The 17199-nt window shown below is 37.8% G+C and overlaps 1 pseudogene; it reads left to right on the top strand.

The window, feature by feature from the left end:
* The first annotated feature begins 16836 nt into the window (after positions 1–16836).
* On the top strand, positions 16837–16965 carry LOC149410797 (U2 spliceosomal RNA; annotated as a pseudogene).
* Positions 16966–17199: the final 234 nt, after the last annotated feature.

Here is a 17199-nt window from a genome sequence, read left to right as displayed (position 1 = left end):
ATGGCAGCAATGTTGAAGAATGCAGTCACTTGTGCAGCTGTTAGCACACGCCATATGCCAGCTACCTGGTCTCTAGGTTGGACCTCCACAAACGGCATTGCCATTGGCACAGGGCCATCGAAGGCATTATATAAATGCATCGGAGTGTTGGCAGGTATCAACACCAGAGCGTATGGGAAATTGAACCCTCCGATCCTGTTATATTCCCCACGAGTCAGACCACCTGCCAGCAATCTTTGCATATGATTAATGGTCTTCCTGATCACAACTGCCTCGGGAGGTAACAACAGCATCATCTCCACCATTTCCTCTCGGTAAACTCTTAACAAAGCAGTAGTAACTGGTGCTGTAGGTTGGAGCCATGTTGCAGTCATAGCGGAATAAAAATACGGGAAGACATATTTCTTGTCCACGTTCATGTGTTGGACATAACAACGAGCCCAATGATGTAGTAGAGCTACGGATGTGCTTAGGGGGTACCACAAGTAAGAGCTATGGGAGTCCCCAACACATGCCACTAAAGGTTTCCATATAGCTGCTAGCACGAGATTATCCACTGATTTCTCGGCCAAAGCTAACAACGGGGATTGTTTGAAGGTCCTCGCCAATTTCGTCATGGCACTTAGCCGAGTTTTCAGGTTATTGTTCGCCATGTTGTATAGACACAAATTTGTATCACTGATCAGAGAAACAAGGAAAGACAACGAACGATATTACAGACTGAAGAGCTATGCACTACAGAATTACACACGAGATATACGCTTGCACACAAAGAACTGTTTACCCTACCATGGGACAGCCCCAAATCTTGAAATCCAATGAATGATCAGAACATCAGCTATCGTTTCGGCGTCAATGTTTTTAACCGGAATTGTTTCTGGCCATGATGTCTCTCTGTCTACCATTGTCACACAATATCCGTTTTCTTGTGAAATTGGAAGCGGTCCGATGATATCGATGTGTAAATGTTCAAATCGTGACACGTCATGGAACTCCCCAAGCGGTGATATTGTATGTCTACCAACTTTTGCCTTTTGACAAAGCAAGCAATTTTCATAGTCTTTGTTCATTGCGGTCCAAAAATATAGCTGCGTTATCAAACGTCGAGTTGCTTTGATGCCAGCGTGACTCATATTATGAACGGAGACCAATGCCTTTTCACGGAATTTCAGTGGTAAATACGGCCTCACACATGCTGTTGATACTTCACAAGTTATTTGGCATAGTAATCAGTTTAAATTGAAAATTACTCTGCTTTTTTAGCTTTTCTAATTCTTCGTCTTTATTTTGTTCATCTGCGAGTTCCTCGCTGTCGAACAAGCTAGGTAAGGTAATTTCTTGATTTGTGAAAGCGCGTCTGCGACTTACGGGTAAGTCTCAGACATAATACTTACGGGAAAATAGTAAGTCAATTGGCAGCCATTGATACGCGCCGAACAACTTTAATAATAACTTTTTATTTCTTTTATATACTCAATAATATTATTAATCAATTTATAAAAACAGTTTCTTTATGAACAAGTTCTGCTATGTAATTATTATTACGTGTGACAGCTGTTTCGCCCTCTGAAGGCATTATCAAACTGTGGCAGTACCACTTACAGACGATGCATTTATATTACTAGATAGGTGTTTGCAATAAAAAATTTTTTTTTTGATTATCTAATGATTTCTATTACTAATTTCTGAGTAAAATGATTGCAATTGTTAATGGTTATTACCCTTTTAAAAGTTTCCCTAATTAATGTGTTGTTTACGTTTGACTAAAGATCATTATTCTAATTATTATGTGATTCCCAAATAATATAAAAATATCTAAAAGTGGTGAGCGAATAATATTTCTTTGTTCATTTATCAAGATAGATTTTGGATTGTAGAATTTTTATTAATTTCCAACTGCTCTAAAAGATAGAGTTTTATTTTGTTTATGTAAAGGTGTTGGTTTATTATTATCACAAAGCGAATTATTATTATCTACGAGATGTTTGGCGAATTGTGACTGTATTTTATTATTATTTTTAAACGATCGCATATGTTCTTTGAATCTAGCATCAAAAGACCGGCCAGTTTGTCCCACACTGAAGTTTATAAATGCCAGTGTTTTCCCTAAATTATTGTTTGTGCTGAAGGCAATGTCTAAGCCACAATTTTTGAGAACTTTAGAAATTTTATTTGATGTCAAAATTCCAGACACCCAAATTTATCTTTTCCGATTTTATGTCCGGGTTAAATCTTCCCCATAGGAAAAACTAAACCCTTCCACACACTTTTCCACAAATGATCATCTAGTGCAGGGGTCTCCAAACTTTTCAGCCGGAGGGCCACATTGACTACGGGTCAATCCGCACCAAATCATCCAGAAAATTTTGGATTTGTCACCCACCATCTCAGATTTTGATGAAACTTTAAATTTTTAATCCTTCCATATAGATAAGAAAATATACCAAATTTTACCTTCCTACCTCAACTCGTTTTTTTTTTATGGGCAGTTGAAGTTTGGGCAAAATAAGCGTTTTTACATATTCCGAGCACTCCGGAAGAGCTTGTACCTTCAATGAAAAAAAATTGTATCTTTGTCATTTATAGTGCAAATGCAATGAAAATTTTCAATATTATCAAGAAAACTATGCTGATTGCAGAAAAAAATAAATAAACCCTTTACATTTATCTACTTGACTTTAAAAAATTACCAAAAGTAATTTTTTAAGTAATTTTTGGGACGGAAAAGGTACTTTACAAAAAAGCAATATCTCGGGAAGGTACAGTGTTAATGAAGTAATTTTTTTTTTAATCAAATCTACAAATAGCATAGAATCACATACAAAAATAAAATTCATGGCATTTTACTTGCTTCAATAAATAAAATCCATTTTAAACTTTTTTCAAACTTTTTGTAATTTTTTTTTTATTCTTATCTACAATAAACATAGTACAACCTAAAAAAATAAAACTCCTGGTATTTTGTGTGCTTCACAGTGTAGAAACGTTTTTAAAATGAGAAATCTTAATCATACAGAATTGTTCCAAGTTTTTCCAAGGGGGGGGGGGGGGTTAGACAATAGAATTTTCAGGGATGAAATATAGCTTTAGATAACGTAGCTTTGAAGATAATTTTTGATACTCGTTTCTCAGACCTTGATATCATTGCAAATCAAATAAAGCTTTTTCAAAAAAATCCTCTTGATATATTCGCGCGATACTTGTGTACGCAATGTATTAGTGCCAAGTACCTCGCCAACGAGCATATTTCTTTATTCGCACGAAAAAATTCGCGGAGTTTTCGCCCCTTCTGAGCAAGGTCTTAGCCATTAGCTGTCGCGGGTCCTTGATGACACTGGTCATAAAATGTCGCAGGCCGGATGGAAGACACTGGCGGGCCGTAGTTTGGAGACCCCTGATCTAGTCAATCAACATTATGCAAGTGAATTATATAAGCAAAATAAATTGATAAAATTGTACTTTTTTCCTTTTCGTATTTATTTAATAATCTATCAATATAAAGTTTTTTACGTGTATTTAAATCAAAATACAAATTACAAAGTTGTATACACTTTAAACTATGGAGTCAATAGATAGATAATATGCTTTATTGTCAAGCGGAATGTTAGTAAGTCTATGTATCATTGAGTGATAAACAGATAATTTATGTGACCATGGGTGCAAAGAATTCGAATTAATAGGCGTTTCTGTAAACGTAGGTTTCCGGTAAATGTCAAATGTGTATTTGTTGTTTTCTCGACCGATTGTTAAGTCTAGAAAATTAATTTTCTTATTACACTCTCTTTGAACCGTAAAGCAGATTTTACAGTTGATGGAGTTAGCTAATGTAACAAAAAGTTGTCTGTTGGTACCTTTCCAACAGACCGAACATAACGTATATATTAAATTATGTATTTGTTAAAGACTGAATTTAAAATTTGATTTTCAATATAGTCCATGAATATTTCTGCAAGAAGTGGACTAAAAGGCGACCCCATATTTTAAATATACCGATCAAGTCTTTTTTAATAACTGGGTTTATGTTACATTTATCTAATATATCTTCAATAATTTTAAGGCACTCTTGGATAGGGATATTGCTAAAAAGGCTTACAACGTCTAGAGATAAAAATTGGCAGTTGTGCGGGGAGATCTAAGTTTTAAATTTTATTTATAACTTCCAGAGAATTTTGGACGCTTTGTTTTGCAAACAATTTAGTAAATTGTTTGAAGATATGATTTACTTTTTTTGGCGAGTATTGTCGTTGGGGCATAGATAAAAGAAATGACTGGTCAGATGGGAATAATATATGAATAATAATATTATTGAGTAAATAAAAGAAATAATAATATATAATAGAGTTCGACAAATTAAACTTGAAATATAATAAATAAATGTAAGGACTTTAAATAGGCTTCTTACAATTGCACCGCGGGTTCAATATTGGTTCTTATCTTAGTGTGGTTTTGTAAATATTTTTACGTAGGGACCCCTACCACTACGGTCGTATCGATACTTTATAGTGTTTTTATTCATTTAACCTGTGATTTGTCAAATGGAAAATGGAGCAGTTCCCACGTGTTATCCATTTGGGACTTCATTTCACAGTCCATTGGTTTAATCTAAAGTTGTTTTTCTGATCGGTCAATCTCCTCAATGGTTCGTATAAACAATTAAATACACTAACATACATTCTTACATTTTAATTTACACTTTGCTTATTTCGGATACTTGAAAAGTTGCTAGCAAAAAGGAATCTACAAAGGGTGAATATATATAAGAAATAGATTCATCATCTGTCGTGGTACTCGTCGTTAAATTTGATTCCTCGTCTGATATATAAATATAATCTATTTCTTCATCTGAAATAACTCTTTTCTCATTTGTAGAACATACATTGTTGTTTAACAACTAGAATTCCGGGATTACAATATTATTCATTTGAGGCGCGATTGCCTTAAACTTCTCTTTAGCATTTTCATTAATAATAATTTGTTTTTTTCTCATTTAATATGTTGATAATAATTGAATCAATCAACTAGTCTATCAGACTATCTCTGATATTTTCTCGTCTGTTCATTGTTCGCTGTTTACTAAATAAATGCCTTCTTTAATAGTCTGCAATGTAGACGGCCTCTGTGAGTCAAGATCATCAGTCAAATTAATATATCTGTTGAAATTCGCTGCTTTTTGAAGTTTTCCACAATGTCACTTGGTTTAACTATTCTTCAAGTTTTGCCAAAGGTGTTAGAAAAATTACGTTATTTTCCATCGCCAGCTATATTACCTTGGTGGTCACATGGTTCGAATGACCGTCGACGACGTGAGCCTAAAAACCGAATGAATGCATTTTTGAGGTATACAAACAAAACTTCACTGTCCATGAAGCCTGTTGCAGTGGCAGTGTAAGGAGGTACCCGGAAGAGAATTCTTTCCCCCGCTTTCCACTGCTCCCGCGATACTGATTATGTAAACAATAAAATCATCATATTTTGTTAGAGGTTCTTAACCCTGCCCTGCTTCCTTAGACCACTTTGCTTATTTCGGATACTTGAAAAGTTGCTAGCAAAAAGGAACCTACAAAGTGTGAATATATAGTCGGAAAATAATCGTTATCTGTCATAGTACTCGTCGTTGAATTTGATTTCTCGTCTGTAATAGTTATACTATCATTTATTTCATCATCTGATATATGGAATGGAGAAAAACAAAATACTACCTTAAAATCGCTCACTCGTAATCGTACTCTGAATCAGATGTCCCATCCTCAAGCGACGGCAGAGTGTTGGGTGGACGTTCCACAGTGGCGTCATATATACGGCCAGCCATGCACAAAAATTCGTCCATGCGATCGACGTTCCGTTCCCGACAACGTTTTTGAAACATATATTTAGCGAGATTGCCCGCGATACTTGATTTTTTCCTGCCGGCACCTGACGATACAGCCTTAGCAGCACGCCACCTAGATTCGATGGAATTCGTGTGCGCCCCACTGTCTGGATCCTTGAAGGTGATGCTGTGATTGACCTGAAATATATATATATATAATATCACGCAACATTTTAAGTATAGGTTTATAAACCTAACGAATTGCAACTAAAAACTCACCTTTAAATGCTGGAATCGTTCATTTTGTAAGCAGTCGTAAGCGCGCCAACAGTCACTAATTATCGTGGTGCCGGGAGAAATCCACTGTTTGATTATAGGGACCAGCGTGTCACTTGAACGTTCTTGAACTGGTACCAAAAAAACTCGACCTGTTCTGCGTTCGTATCCACCGAACACCCACTGGCCGTCGACGAACTTTCCTCGATTATATTTACGTTTCCCGAACTTCGACTCGTCTATTTCCACAATTTTCCCCTCGCCGCCCAGCTGCTCCGCATTGTCCATTAAGCTGCACAAAACAACCTCGCGACAAAATGAAGCCCAATCAACAAGCGTGTGCTGACCACTGATCAAAAGTTCGTCGCCTATGAACGCTAATGGAAGGTTTAATACCCACATGTGGACAAATCCCAATATTTGGAAAATGCTGAGATTCGACTGGGCAAAAAATGTTCCACTTCGAAGTGACACTTGATTTCGGCAAATTTTCCTTTTTTGTTTACATTAACTAACATAATTTAGGCAGTGCCACTGCCAGCCGTCAATCGCCCGATCCCTTTTTCCCAACTTTAATGTTCCACCGCATTTCGTGCATAAATAATCAGGCTCACTCGGTATAATTTTCCATTCACGCAATTTACACAACAACAACTCCGTGTCTTTACACAACGCATCTATCTCTAAAAGACGCATATTAGCAAACAAAAGGAAAAAAGAATACGTATATGTATATACACAATGAACCGAACCGCGACGCACAGCACACTACCATAAATGAACTCACCCGGAAACCCGTACTTCTACGACAACAACAGGTCAGGTACACCAACCTGCCCGTTGTCACTGATATGTTGGTATCCCTAAAGAGACAAAACAAAAGCCTAGATACGATTGTAGCTGACTTCGTAGGATACAGGAGGCGCGTAATTATGAAATTTGTCTAACGGGCTTGTGTATAGCGCCGGATCTGCCCCAGTGCCCCTCTGTGTATGTTAACGCCGTATCTGCCCCCCCCCCCCCCCCCCCCCGGGTTAACATACACAAGCCCGCTAGAAAGGTTAGGTTAGGTGGTAACTTGGGCTTGTGTATGTTATCTTTACTTTAAAAAAACAGCCTACGTTTTTAAATGGTTTGTCTGGCGGGATTCTCCATTCCAGTGCCTGATTACATTATATTATTAATTCTGTTTTTCATAATTACGCGCCTTATGAATTTACCCCACGAAATCGGCTACAATCGCATATAGCTGATGTTAGTATTAGGTCTACCAACACAACAGTGACAAAATATGGCGGCGGACTGTCCTAATATGGTCATAATATCAGATCGCGAAGTGCAATTTTATTAAACTTTGATCGGCTGTATCTCCCTCAATTTATTCTTCCGCGCCTTAATTCTTTTTTTAATGAGTTTCTACACACTTTTCTCATCTAGAAAGTACATTTTTATTCAATTCCCAGAGTTTGGCGTAATCTGCATTTCACCCCTCTTCTCATTTGTAGAACATAGATTGTTGTTTACCGTCTAGAATTCAGGGATTACATTTTTTTTCGTTTGAGGCGCGATTGCCTTAAACTTCTCTTTAGCATTTTGCAGTGGCAGTGTAAGGAGGTGCCCGGGAGAGAATTCTTTCCTCCGCTTTCCACTTCTCCCGCGATACTGATTATGTAAACAATAAAATCATCATATTTTGTTAGAGGTTCTGTTACCGGTTTTATTTTAAATTAATGCCATCCAGAACTTTGCAGATATTCTGCGCGCCAATACTCGGTCCTCGAGTAATTTCGGGATGGGCAGAGCATGAAAACTGTCTCCAAGGCATAGGCACAAAGGACTACAGGTTCTACTAATTGTAGTGAAATTAAAGATGATAGTTTTTGCAAAGTATAAATCATGGAATATATATTTATGTTAACATGATACATATAATGAGTCGGCACTTACCCCCAGGGATCAAAAATTGGTTTTTAATTCTATCTAAACTGACTAACCACTGAATAACGGGAACTGAGCGAGGAACTTCTATCCGGCCGGCGGTGATCTGTCCCAGACGGATCCAGCTGGCACCATCAGGGCTTTGGTCCGAGAGTAACGTGTCCAGGAGACGGGTCCAGCGTCTCCGACAAGGTGACTGATAAGCGATTATGGAGCGTAACGGGTCTAGCGTTTATGGAGCGAATCCATCAATTGTGGAGCTGATCGGGCAGATTACTTAAGCGGGCGCAGTCCGGGCGTGTGATTTTATTATCCATTTCTCGTTTAGAAAAATATGGCTTGTATAGCGCCACCTGAGGTTTATGCTTCAATTCGTGGAGTCCGCGGAGTACCGATTTGCGAGGGATCGCGTCTATAATCTTCGGTAGAACATTCGTGATTTTCACGATCACACACGGTGAACCTTTATACGGTCGTTTATTTAAAAGAACTTGCACACCCGACTTTTGTAAAAAAAACGAATTACGACCCGCGTCAGGAATGCTGATGTACACATTTCTATTACGATCGCCCATCCAGGGTACAATGAATTATATTCTAATTGACTGTGCGACCATTACACGGCCGCCCTCGCTCGTGTAACAATTCCAGAGTAAAAAAAAAGAAACGGAAAAAAACCATTGACTCCCCGGCGGTCTATGTGTTGCCAGACCGTGCTCTCCATAATTTTAATCAAAATTAATACTAACAATGGTACTTGTTCTGAAGAGGTGTTTTAAATAATAACTTTTAAATAAGACTTAACACCGCTTCATAACAGTTCTTAACCCTGCCCTGCTTTCTTAGACCACATTGTGATTCTGCAACGTGCCGATTTAGAAAGTCTGCAGTAGCCTGTATATCTGCATTGTCCTTTGAATCCACCGAGCCAACATTTTAGGGTCTGTCTTTAGGTACATTGCCTTCATTTATTGATGAACATTCAACTTCCACTGCGGGAAAGAACGATCCTCTTGAATTATCCCGTTTACTTGTGTGGAGTAAAACTCCTTCCTCATTCTCAGAGAAAATTACACCTCTTGATGCAAAAATACAATTATTGATCCACTTCATGTGTTCTAATATAAACATACATTCTTACATTTTAATTTACACTTTGCAATAATCAAATTATTGACGCCCACCATAAAGCTGTCTTTATAAAAGTCACATTGCTGTAATGTATGTTCCATGAATATGTCCGTGCTGAGTTGGGCTTCCTTAGCGCTGTTCAGAATAATGAGGTGTGCTTGTTCGACTGCACACACTTTGAACGCTTCAATCTAGGTTTTAGCGGTAGTGTGAAGTTTATAACAGCTGTGTGGCATCGATGGATACATACATTTTATATCCTCTAACGAAAAGTTAAAAAAAACTTTAATAAAGAAATGTTCTCAATTATTGTTAAAAAGTACCATTAACAAAATTTTTAATTGGTCGAAATTACATAATGAACACCGGAATGCGTGAGAGTAAAAGCAATCAGTTTCCAAACTCAACCATATTGTCTTTTCGGGGAAGATGGAAAATACTTGAATGTCATTAAAAAAATATTGTGGTATTATTATTATTTTTTTTTTTTTTAAATGTTGCCCACGTTAACAATCACTAACTATGGAAAGTTGGTTCTTTTTTATCCAGTATTTCCATATCGCACTATCAATTTGTTTCGGCCAGCCCTTACGTAAATTTTTTAATACTAGTTGAATGACGGTATCAGATTCACGGTCGTTTTTAACTGTGAATCAATCTGTTTGCAGCAATCTACATAACTAACCAAATCTGGCCTATAACCGTCTTTAAATTCTTCCACTGTACTTTCTAGCGATATAGGTGACAACAAATCTGCATGATTATTTCCTGATTTTACAAACTCAAAGCTAATTGCTTCTCTATATTTAGTTTACGAACTGAAGAACAAACCTCACCAACTTTTCAAATGACAAAATCCAGGCAATTTCATCGATTCCATTTTTCTCACAGATACAACCAGAAATTAACAAAACTCAACTTTCAACTTGTTGACTTGACTCAGGTTGTTCTTTTGGTCACACCCACGCCCTTGCGTGGACCGTCTCCTGGCTCCGGTCTGCGTCTTGTCATCCTTGATCCTTCTTAATGCCTTTCTGTTATTGAGACTCCTGATGCCCTTATCTTTCTCCTGGATGACCTTGACTCGACGGACTTCAGAACGTCACGCCTTTCGTGATGCTCTGCTTTTCATCCAGACTTCTCGGCTGCTAATTTTTTTGGTAAACTAGCGCCTTGATTTTTCTTACGGATGCTCAATGCCCCAACTTGGTACTCTTCCTTTATACGGCACCAAACTTGTCATTTGGAGCCTTTTTGTTCGATGACTTCTTTATTTCATGTTCAGTGATTTATTGCTTATTTTCTTTTCCTATTTCGACTGCACTAATAGTACTAGTGCAGTTATAGAATTAATGAAAGATGTAGTAAATTATTAATGATGAAGAACATAATAATGAGTGTCGTATAATATTTATACTGTTTATTGTCGAACTGTTGTACAAGTGACTAGAAGGAAGGTATGTGGTAAAAAGAGGAGATAACAAAGCAGACATACCCTTTTATACGTTCGGCATAATCACACTATTGTTAGCTAATGTAACAAAAAGTTGTCTGTTGGTACCTTTCCAACAGACCGAACATAACGTATATATAAAATTATGTATTTGTTAAAGACTGAATTTAAAATTTGATTTTCAATATAGTCCATGAATATTTCTGCAAGAAGTGGACTAAGAGGCGACCCCATATTTTAAATACACCGATCAAGTCTTTTTTAATAACTGGGTTTATGTTACATTTATCTAATATATCTTCAATAATTTTAAGGCACTCTTTGATAGGGATATTGCTAAAAAGGCTTACAACGTCTAGAGATGAAAATTGGCAGTTGTGCGGGGAGATCTAAGTTTTAAATTTTATTTATAACTTCCAGAGAATTTTGGACGCTATGTTCTGGAAAGAATTTAGTAAATTGTTTGAAGATTTAGAAATTGCTGGAACATCTCCGCTTACCTCATCGGAGATATTCAAGTTCTCTAAATAATCAGTCACGGAACTTAGCTTATAAATCATAACGCTGATTGTTTCGCCGTTAATTTCGGGGTCCAAGTAAGGATACGTTTGTCATTCTTTTTATATCCAGAAATGCAATCAAAAAGTGTTGTTTGGGCGCTGATATGATAGTGTTGGGTAAAAATCTTCTATAATAATTGAGCATTCCCAAAAAACGTCTTAATCCTTTGGCTGTTTTGGGGAGAGGAAAATCAATAATAGTTTTCACTTTCTCTTTAATTGGAGTCATCCCTTCCGGTGAAATGGTATGACCTAGAAAATTAACAGTCGGGAGTCCAAATTGACATTTTTTAATGTTAATTACCAATCCATTATCTGCTAATCTTTTAAATAGAATATCCAAATGTTTTTTATGCTCCTCTTCATTGCTGGAGGCTATAAGGATATCATCAAGATAAACAAAGCAAAAATCCAGATCTCTGGTTACGGCATGCATGAAACGCTGGAAGCTTTGGGCAGCGTTGGATAATCCAAATTGCATAGTCGTAAATTCAAAAAGGCCAAATGGTGTTATAATAGCAGTTTTGGGTATATCTTCTGGTTCCACAGGGATCTGGTAGTATGCCCTCAGCATATCTATTGTTGTGAAGATTTTTGCTTTTGCAAGTTTATGGGAGAAGTCCAGAGATGTGCAAAATAGGTACCCAAAACCATTTGAAATGCAAAATGGAAATGGGTCAAAACTTTTCCATTTGAAAATGCAAAATGGTTTTTAGAAAAGCATTTCAAATGCAAAATGCAAAATACCTATTTTCAAAATGCATTGAAAATGCAAAATGGTTTCTCAGGTCAAACAGTTAGAATAATTATAGAAATTTTAAACAATTTTGTTTATGGGAGAAGTCCTGGAGCTGCGGAATGGGGTATTTGTCGGGAATCGTTTTGGCGTTGAGACGACGATAATCACCGCACGGTCGCCATTACCCATTAGGCTTCTTCACCATGTGTAAAGGGCTCGCCCAGTTACTCTTGGACGGCCTGCAAATGCCTTGCTCCATAAGGTAATTAAATTCTTTTTTGGCTGCTTCTAACAGTTTTGGTGCGAGTCTGCGAGCTCGTTCGGTTACAGGTGGACCCTTGGTCTCTATGCAGTGCGTCACTGTATGTTTCTTGCTATTTAGAGCTTGCATATTCGGTCGCGTCAGGCTTGGATATTTACTTAAAATCTCTCTGTATTTTTGTGATGAGGAAATACTGGAGATACCGATTGAGGGTCCATTGGATGTTGCGCCTCGAATCCGTAAGCCTGTGGACTGGTCTGTAAGTGTACCCTTTTTTAGGTTGACCGACAAGTTAAAATGATGGAGAAAATCAGCACCAAGTATGGCTCTATTCACATCAGCCACTATGAAACGCCATTTCATTGTTCTCCGTAGGCCGAACTTAAGTTCAATCGTCCTTGTGCCGTAGGTTCGGATGGAATTCCCATTAGCTCCGTATAAAGTTGTGGGGCATTTGTCAGAAGTTATGTAATTCTTCGCTATTTTCGAAGTCTTCGGGATCACAGAAATATCTGCACCTGTGTCTACTAAAAACTTCTGGCTTGTTTCTTGGTCATAAAGGAAGAGACGACGAGTAGGAATTTCGCATGTCTCTACTGTGGAATTCCTCCGTTGTTTCCCGACCTCTTCGAGCGGAAGGTGCACGGTTGTTGGCATCGGTAGGCATTTTCACCAAACTTGGCATGTAATCTGCAGTACCCATTCGGTGCTCTGTTGGGCGATCTACCTCGGGACCTGGAACGTGGTCTTCTAGCAGGATTCTGATGATTACTCTGTCGAATATTGTTGCGACGTGGGCTCTGGCTTCTGTGCTCGCTATAGGTAGATGGGCGGTCGCGATTATGGACCTGCGACATCTTCAAAAGCTTTATCTCTCGGGTAAGAGCTGCGACCTGCTCTTTAATGTCTTGCATTGATGTATCATTACATTCGGATCTTGAAGTTCCGGGTTTGGTGTCGTGGTCAACCGCGCCACATTCGGTTGTCTGGTACACATCAACTATCTTATCGGCAGCTAGTGCTAGTTGGTTTAGGTTATTGTCCGGAAGTGCTGAAAGTATAGCTTGTACATGCTGCGGAAGACTTTGGAGCCATAGTGTTTTTACGATAGCGCTCTCCGCTAGTGTTGGTCCAGCTAACTCGAGCATGTGTCGTAGAAGTCCTGTTGGTTTGCGGTCTTCTAATTGCAATCCCGTCAATAAAAAAATGTCAAATCAGAAGGTTGCGTGTTCAGATCACGTCGGGGTCACCAGTTTTAGAAATTGCTGGAACATCTCCGCTTACCTCATCGGAGATATTCAAGTTCTCTAAATAATCAGTCACGGAACTTAGCTTATAAATCATAACGCTGATTGTTTGGTAGAGTTATATTTTATTTAACACAAGAAGGTGAGATAATACAAGGATTCTATCCGCGACAATAATTTGCGTAGTTAAAATAAATAGCTTACTGGCGAGAGGAACGTTCGAGACGGAATGGTCTCGAAGTTTTTTCCACTCGCGAGCTCAGTTCTGCCGTCTGCGCATTTTGCTGCGCAGGCAAGTGTTGCTAGAGTCAAGGTGACATTTTGCTCAAAAAATAATAATAATCGCGGTCCCTACAAAGATATGATTTAGTTTTTTTGGCGAGTATTGTCGTTGGGGCATAGATAAAAGAAATGACTGGTCAGATGGGAATAATATATGAATAATAATATTATTGAGTAAATAAAAGAAATAATAATATATAATAGAGTTCGACAAATTAAACTTGAAATATAATAAATAAATGTAAGGACTTTAAATAGGCTTCTTACAATTGCACCGCGGGTTCAATATTGGTTCTTATCTTAGTGTGGTTTTGTAAATATTTTTACGTAGGGACCCCTACCACTACGGTCGTATCGATACTTTATAGTGTTTTTATTCATTTAACCTGTGATTTGTCAAATGGAAAATGGAGCAGTTCCCACGTGTTATCCATTTGGGACTTCATTTCACAGTCCATTGGTTTAATCTAAAGTTGTTTTTCTGATCGGTCAATCTCCTCAATGGTTCGTATAAACAATTAAATACACTAACATACATTCTTACATTTTAATTTACACTTTGCTTATTTCGGATACTTGAAAAGTTGCTAGCAAAAAGGAATCTACAAAGGGTGAATATATATAAGAAATAGATTCATCATCTGTCGTGGTACTCGTCGTTAAATTTGATTCCTCGTCTGATATATAAATATAATCTATTTCTTCATCTGAAATAACTCTTTTCTCATTTGTAGAACATACATTGTTGTTTAACAACTAGAATTCCGGGATTACAATATTATTCATTTGAGGCGCGATTGCCTTAAACTTCTCTTTAGCATTTTCATTAATAATAATTTGTTTTTTTCTCATTTAATATGTTGATAATAATTGAATCAATCAACTAGTCTATCAGACTATCTCTGATATTTTCTCGTCTGTTCATTGTTCGCTGTTTACTAAAGAAATGCCTTCTTTAATAGCCTGCAATGTAGACGGCCTCTGTGAGTTAAGATCATCAGTCAAATTAATATATCTGTTGAAATTCGCTGCTTTTTGAAGTTTTCCACAACGTCACTTGGTTTAACTATTCTTCAAGTTTTGCCAAAGGTGTTAGAAAAATTACGTTATTTTCCATCGCCAGCTATATTACCTTGGTGGTCACATGGTTCGAATGACCGTCGACGACGTGAGCCTAAAAACCGAATGAATGCATTTTTTAGGTATACAAACAAAACTTCACTGTCCATGAAGCCTGTTGCAGTGGCAGTGTAAGGAGGTACCCGGGAGAGAATTCTTTCCTCCGCTTTCCACTGCTCCCGCGATGCTGATTATGTAAACAATAAAATCATCATATTTTGTTAGAGGTTCTTAACCCTGCCCTGCTTTCTTAGACCATATTGTGATTCTGCAACGCGCCGATTTAGAAAGTCTGCAGTAGCCTGTATATCTGCATTGTCCTTTGAATCCACCGAGCCAACATTTTAGGGTCTGTCCTTAGGTACAGTGCCTTCATTTATTGATGAACATTCAACTTCCACTGCGGGAAAAAACAATCCTCTTGAATTATCCCGTTTACTTGTGTGGAGTGAAACTCCTTCCTCATTTTCAGAGAAAATTACAACTCGTGATGCAAAAATACAATTATTGATCCACTTCATGTGTTCTAATATATACATACATTCTTACATTTTAATTTACACTTTGCAATAATCAAATTATTGACGCCCACCATAAAGCTGTCCTTATAAAAGTCACATTGCTGTAATGTATGTTCCATGAATATGTCCGTGCTGAGTTGGGCTTCCTTAGCGCTGTTCAGAATAATGAGGTGTGCTTGTTCGACTGCACACACTTTGAACGCTTCAATCTAGGTTTTAGCGGTAGTGTGAAGTTTATAACAGCTGTGTGGCATCGATGGATACATACATTTTATATCCTCTATTTATTTAATTTAAAATAAATAAATGTTGCCCATGTTAACAATCACTAACTATGGAAAGTTGGTTCTTTTTTATCCAGTATTTCCATATCGCATTATCAATTTGTTTCGGCCAGCCCTTACGTAAATTTTTTAATATTAGTTGAATGACGGTATCAGATTCTGTCACGGTCGTTTTTAACTGTGAATCAACCTGTTTGCAGCAATCTACATAACTAACCAAATCTGGCCTATAACCGTCTTTATATTCTTCCACTGTACTTTCTAGCGATATAGGTGACAACAAATCTGCATGATTATTGCTTGATTTTACAAACTCAAAGCTAATTGCTTCTCTATATTTAGTTTACGAACTGAAGAACAAACCTCACCAACTTGTGTTTCAAATGAAAAAATCCAGGCAATTCCATCGATTCCATTTTTCTCACAGATACAACCAGAAATTAACAAAACTCAACTTTCGACTTGTTGACTTGACTCCGGCTGTTCTTTTGGTCACGCCCACGCCCTTTCGTGGACCGTCTCCTGGCTCCGGTCTGCGTCTTGTCATCCTTGATCCTTCTTAATGCCTTCCTGTTATTGAGACTCCTGATGCACTTATCTTCCTCCTGGATGACCTTGACTCGACGGACTTCAGAACGTCACGCCTTTCCGTGATGCTCTGCTTTTCATCCAGACTTCTCGGCTGCTAATTTTTTTAGTAAACTAGCGCCTTGATTTTTCTTACGGATGCTCTATGCCCCAACTTGGTACTCTTCCTTTATACGGCACCAAACTTGTCATTTGGAGCCTTTTTGTTCGATGACTTCTTTATTTCATGTTCAGTGATTTATTGCTTATTTTCTTTTCCTATTTCGACTGCACTAATAGTACTAGTGCAGTTTATAGAATTAATGAAAGATGTAGTAAATTATTAATGATGAAGAACATAATAATGAGTGTCGTATAATATTTATACTGTTTATTGTCGAACTGTTGTACAAGTGACTAGAAGGAAGGTATGTTGTAAAAAGAGGAGATAACAAAGCAGACATACCCTTTTATACGTTCGGCATAATCACACTATCTCTTTCATACTTTAAGACATATGTTTGTAATATCCGTAAACAAAAATATGTCAAAGTGGTTATTTTGCATCAGGTGCAATTTAACCCCCAAAAATGCGTTTGTCAGGTCTCTGCACATAAACGTAGAAATAAAAAAATTCTCTTAGTACATATTGCTTCTCGGCCTGCTGGCTAAGAACAAAGTGTAGTATGTATCTGTTCTTATCAGCTTAATATCTGATAGTTCCCGTAATGTGGGGCCAGTGTATTATATTTTGGAGGCGTACGTGCAGTACGCTTAGAATAGGTATGTGTGTGGGAGGAAATGCAGAGCGATAAGGCGAACACGTCTGTTACGGAGCTAGTGCGTTTATTAACTGAAGTGACAAGCAGGCAGTACAGGGTATAATACATATGTTGAGGCGAGGGGAGCGGGGCGTGACGTAGCCGCTACATAAAGGAGAGGGGAGCGGAGTATTACGTAGCCGCTACATGCCTCCCCCCCTAGTGAAATGGTCATAACATTTCACGAACA

Source organism: Hesperophylax consimilis, chromosome 27 (assembly GCF_061612785.1).
Source record: "Hesperophylax consimilis isolate HC1 chromosome 27, BYU_Hcon_1.0, whole genome shotgun sequence".
Lineage (NCBI taxonomy): Eukaryota > Metazoa > Arthropoda > Insecta > Trichoptera > Limnephilidae > Hesperophylax > Hesperophylax consimilis.
Note: the sequence above shows the minus strand (reverse complement) of the source record. Positions and strands in the feature narration are given on the sequence as shown.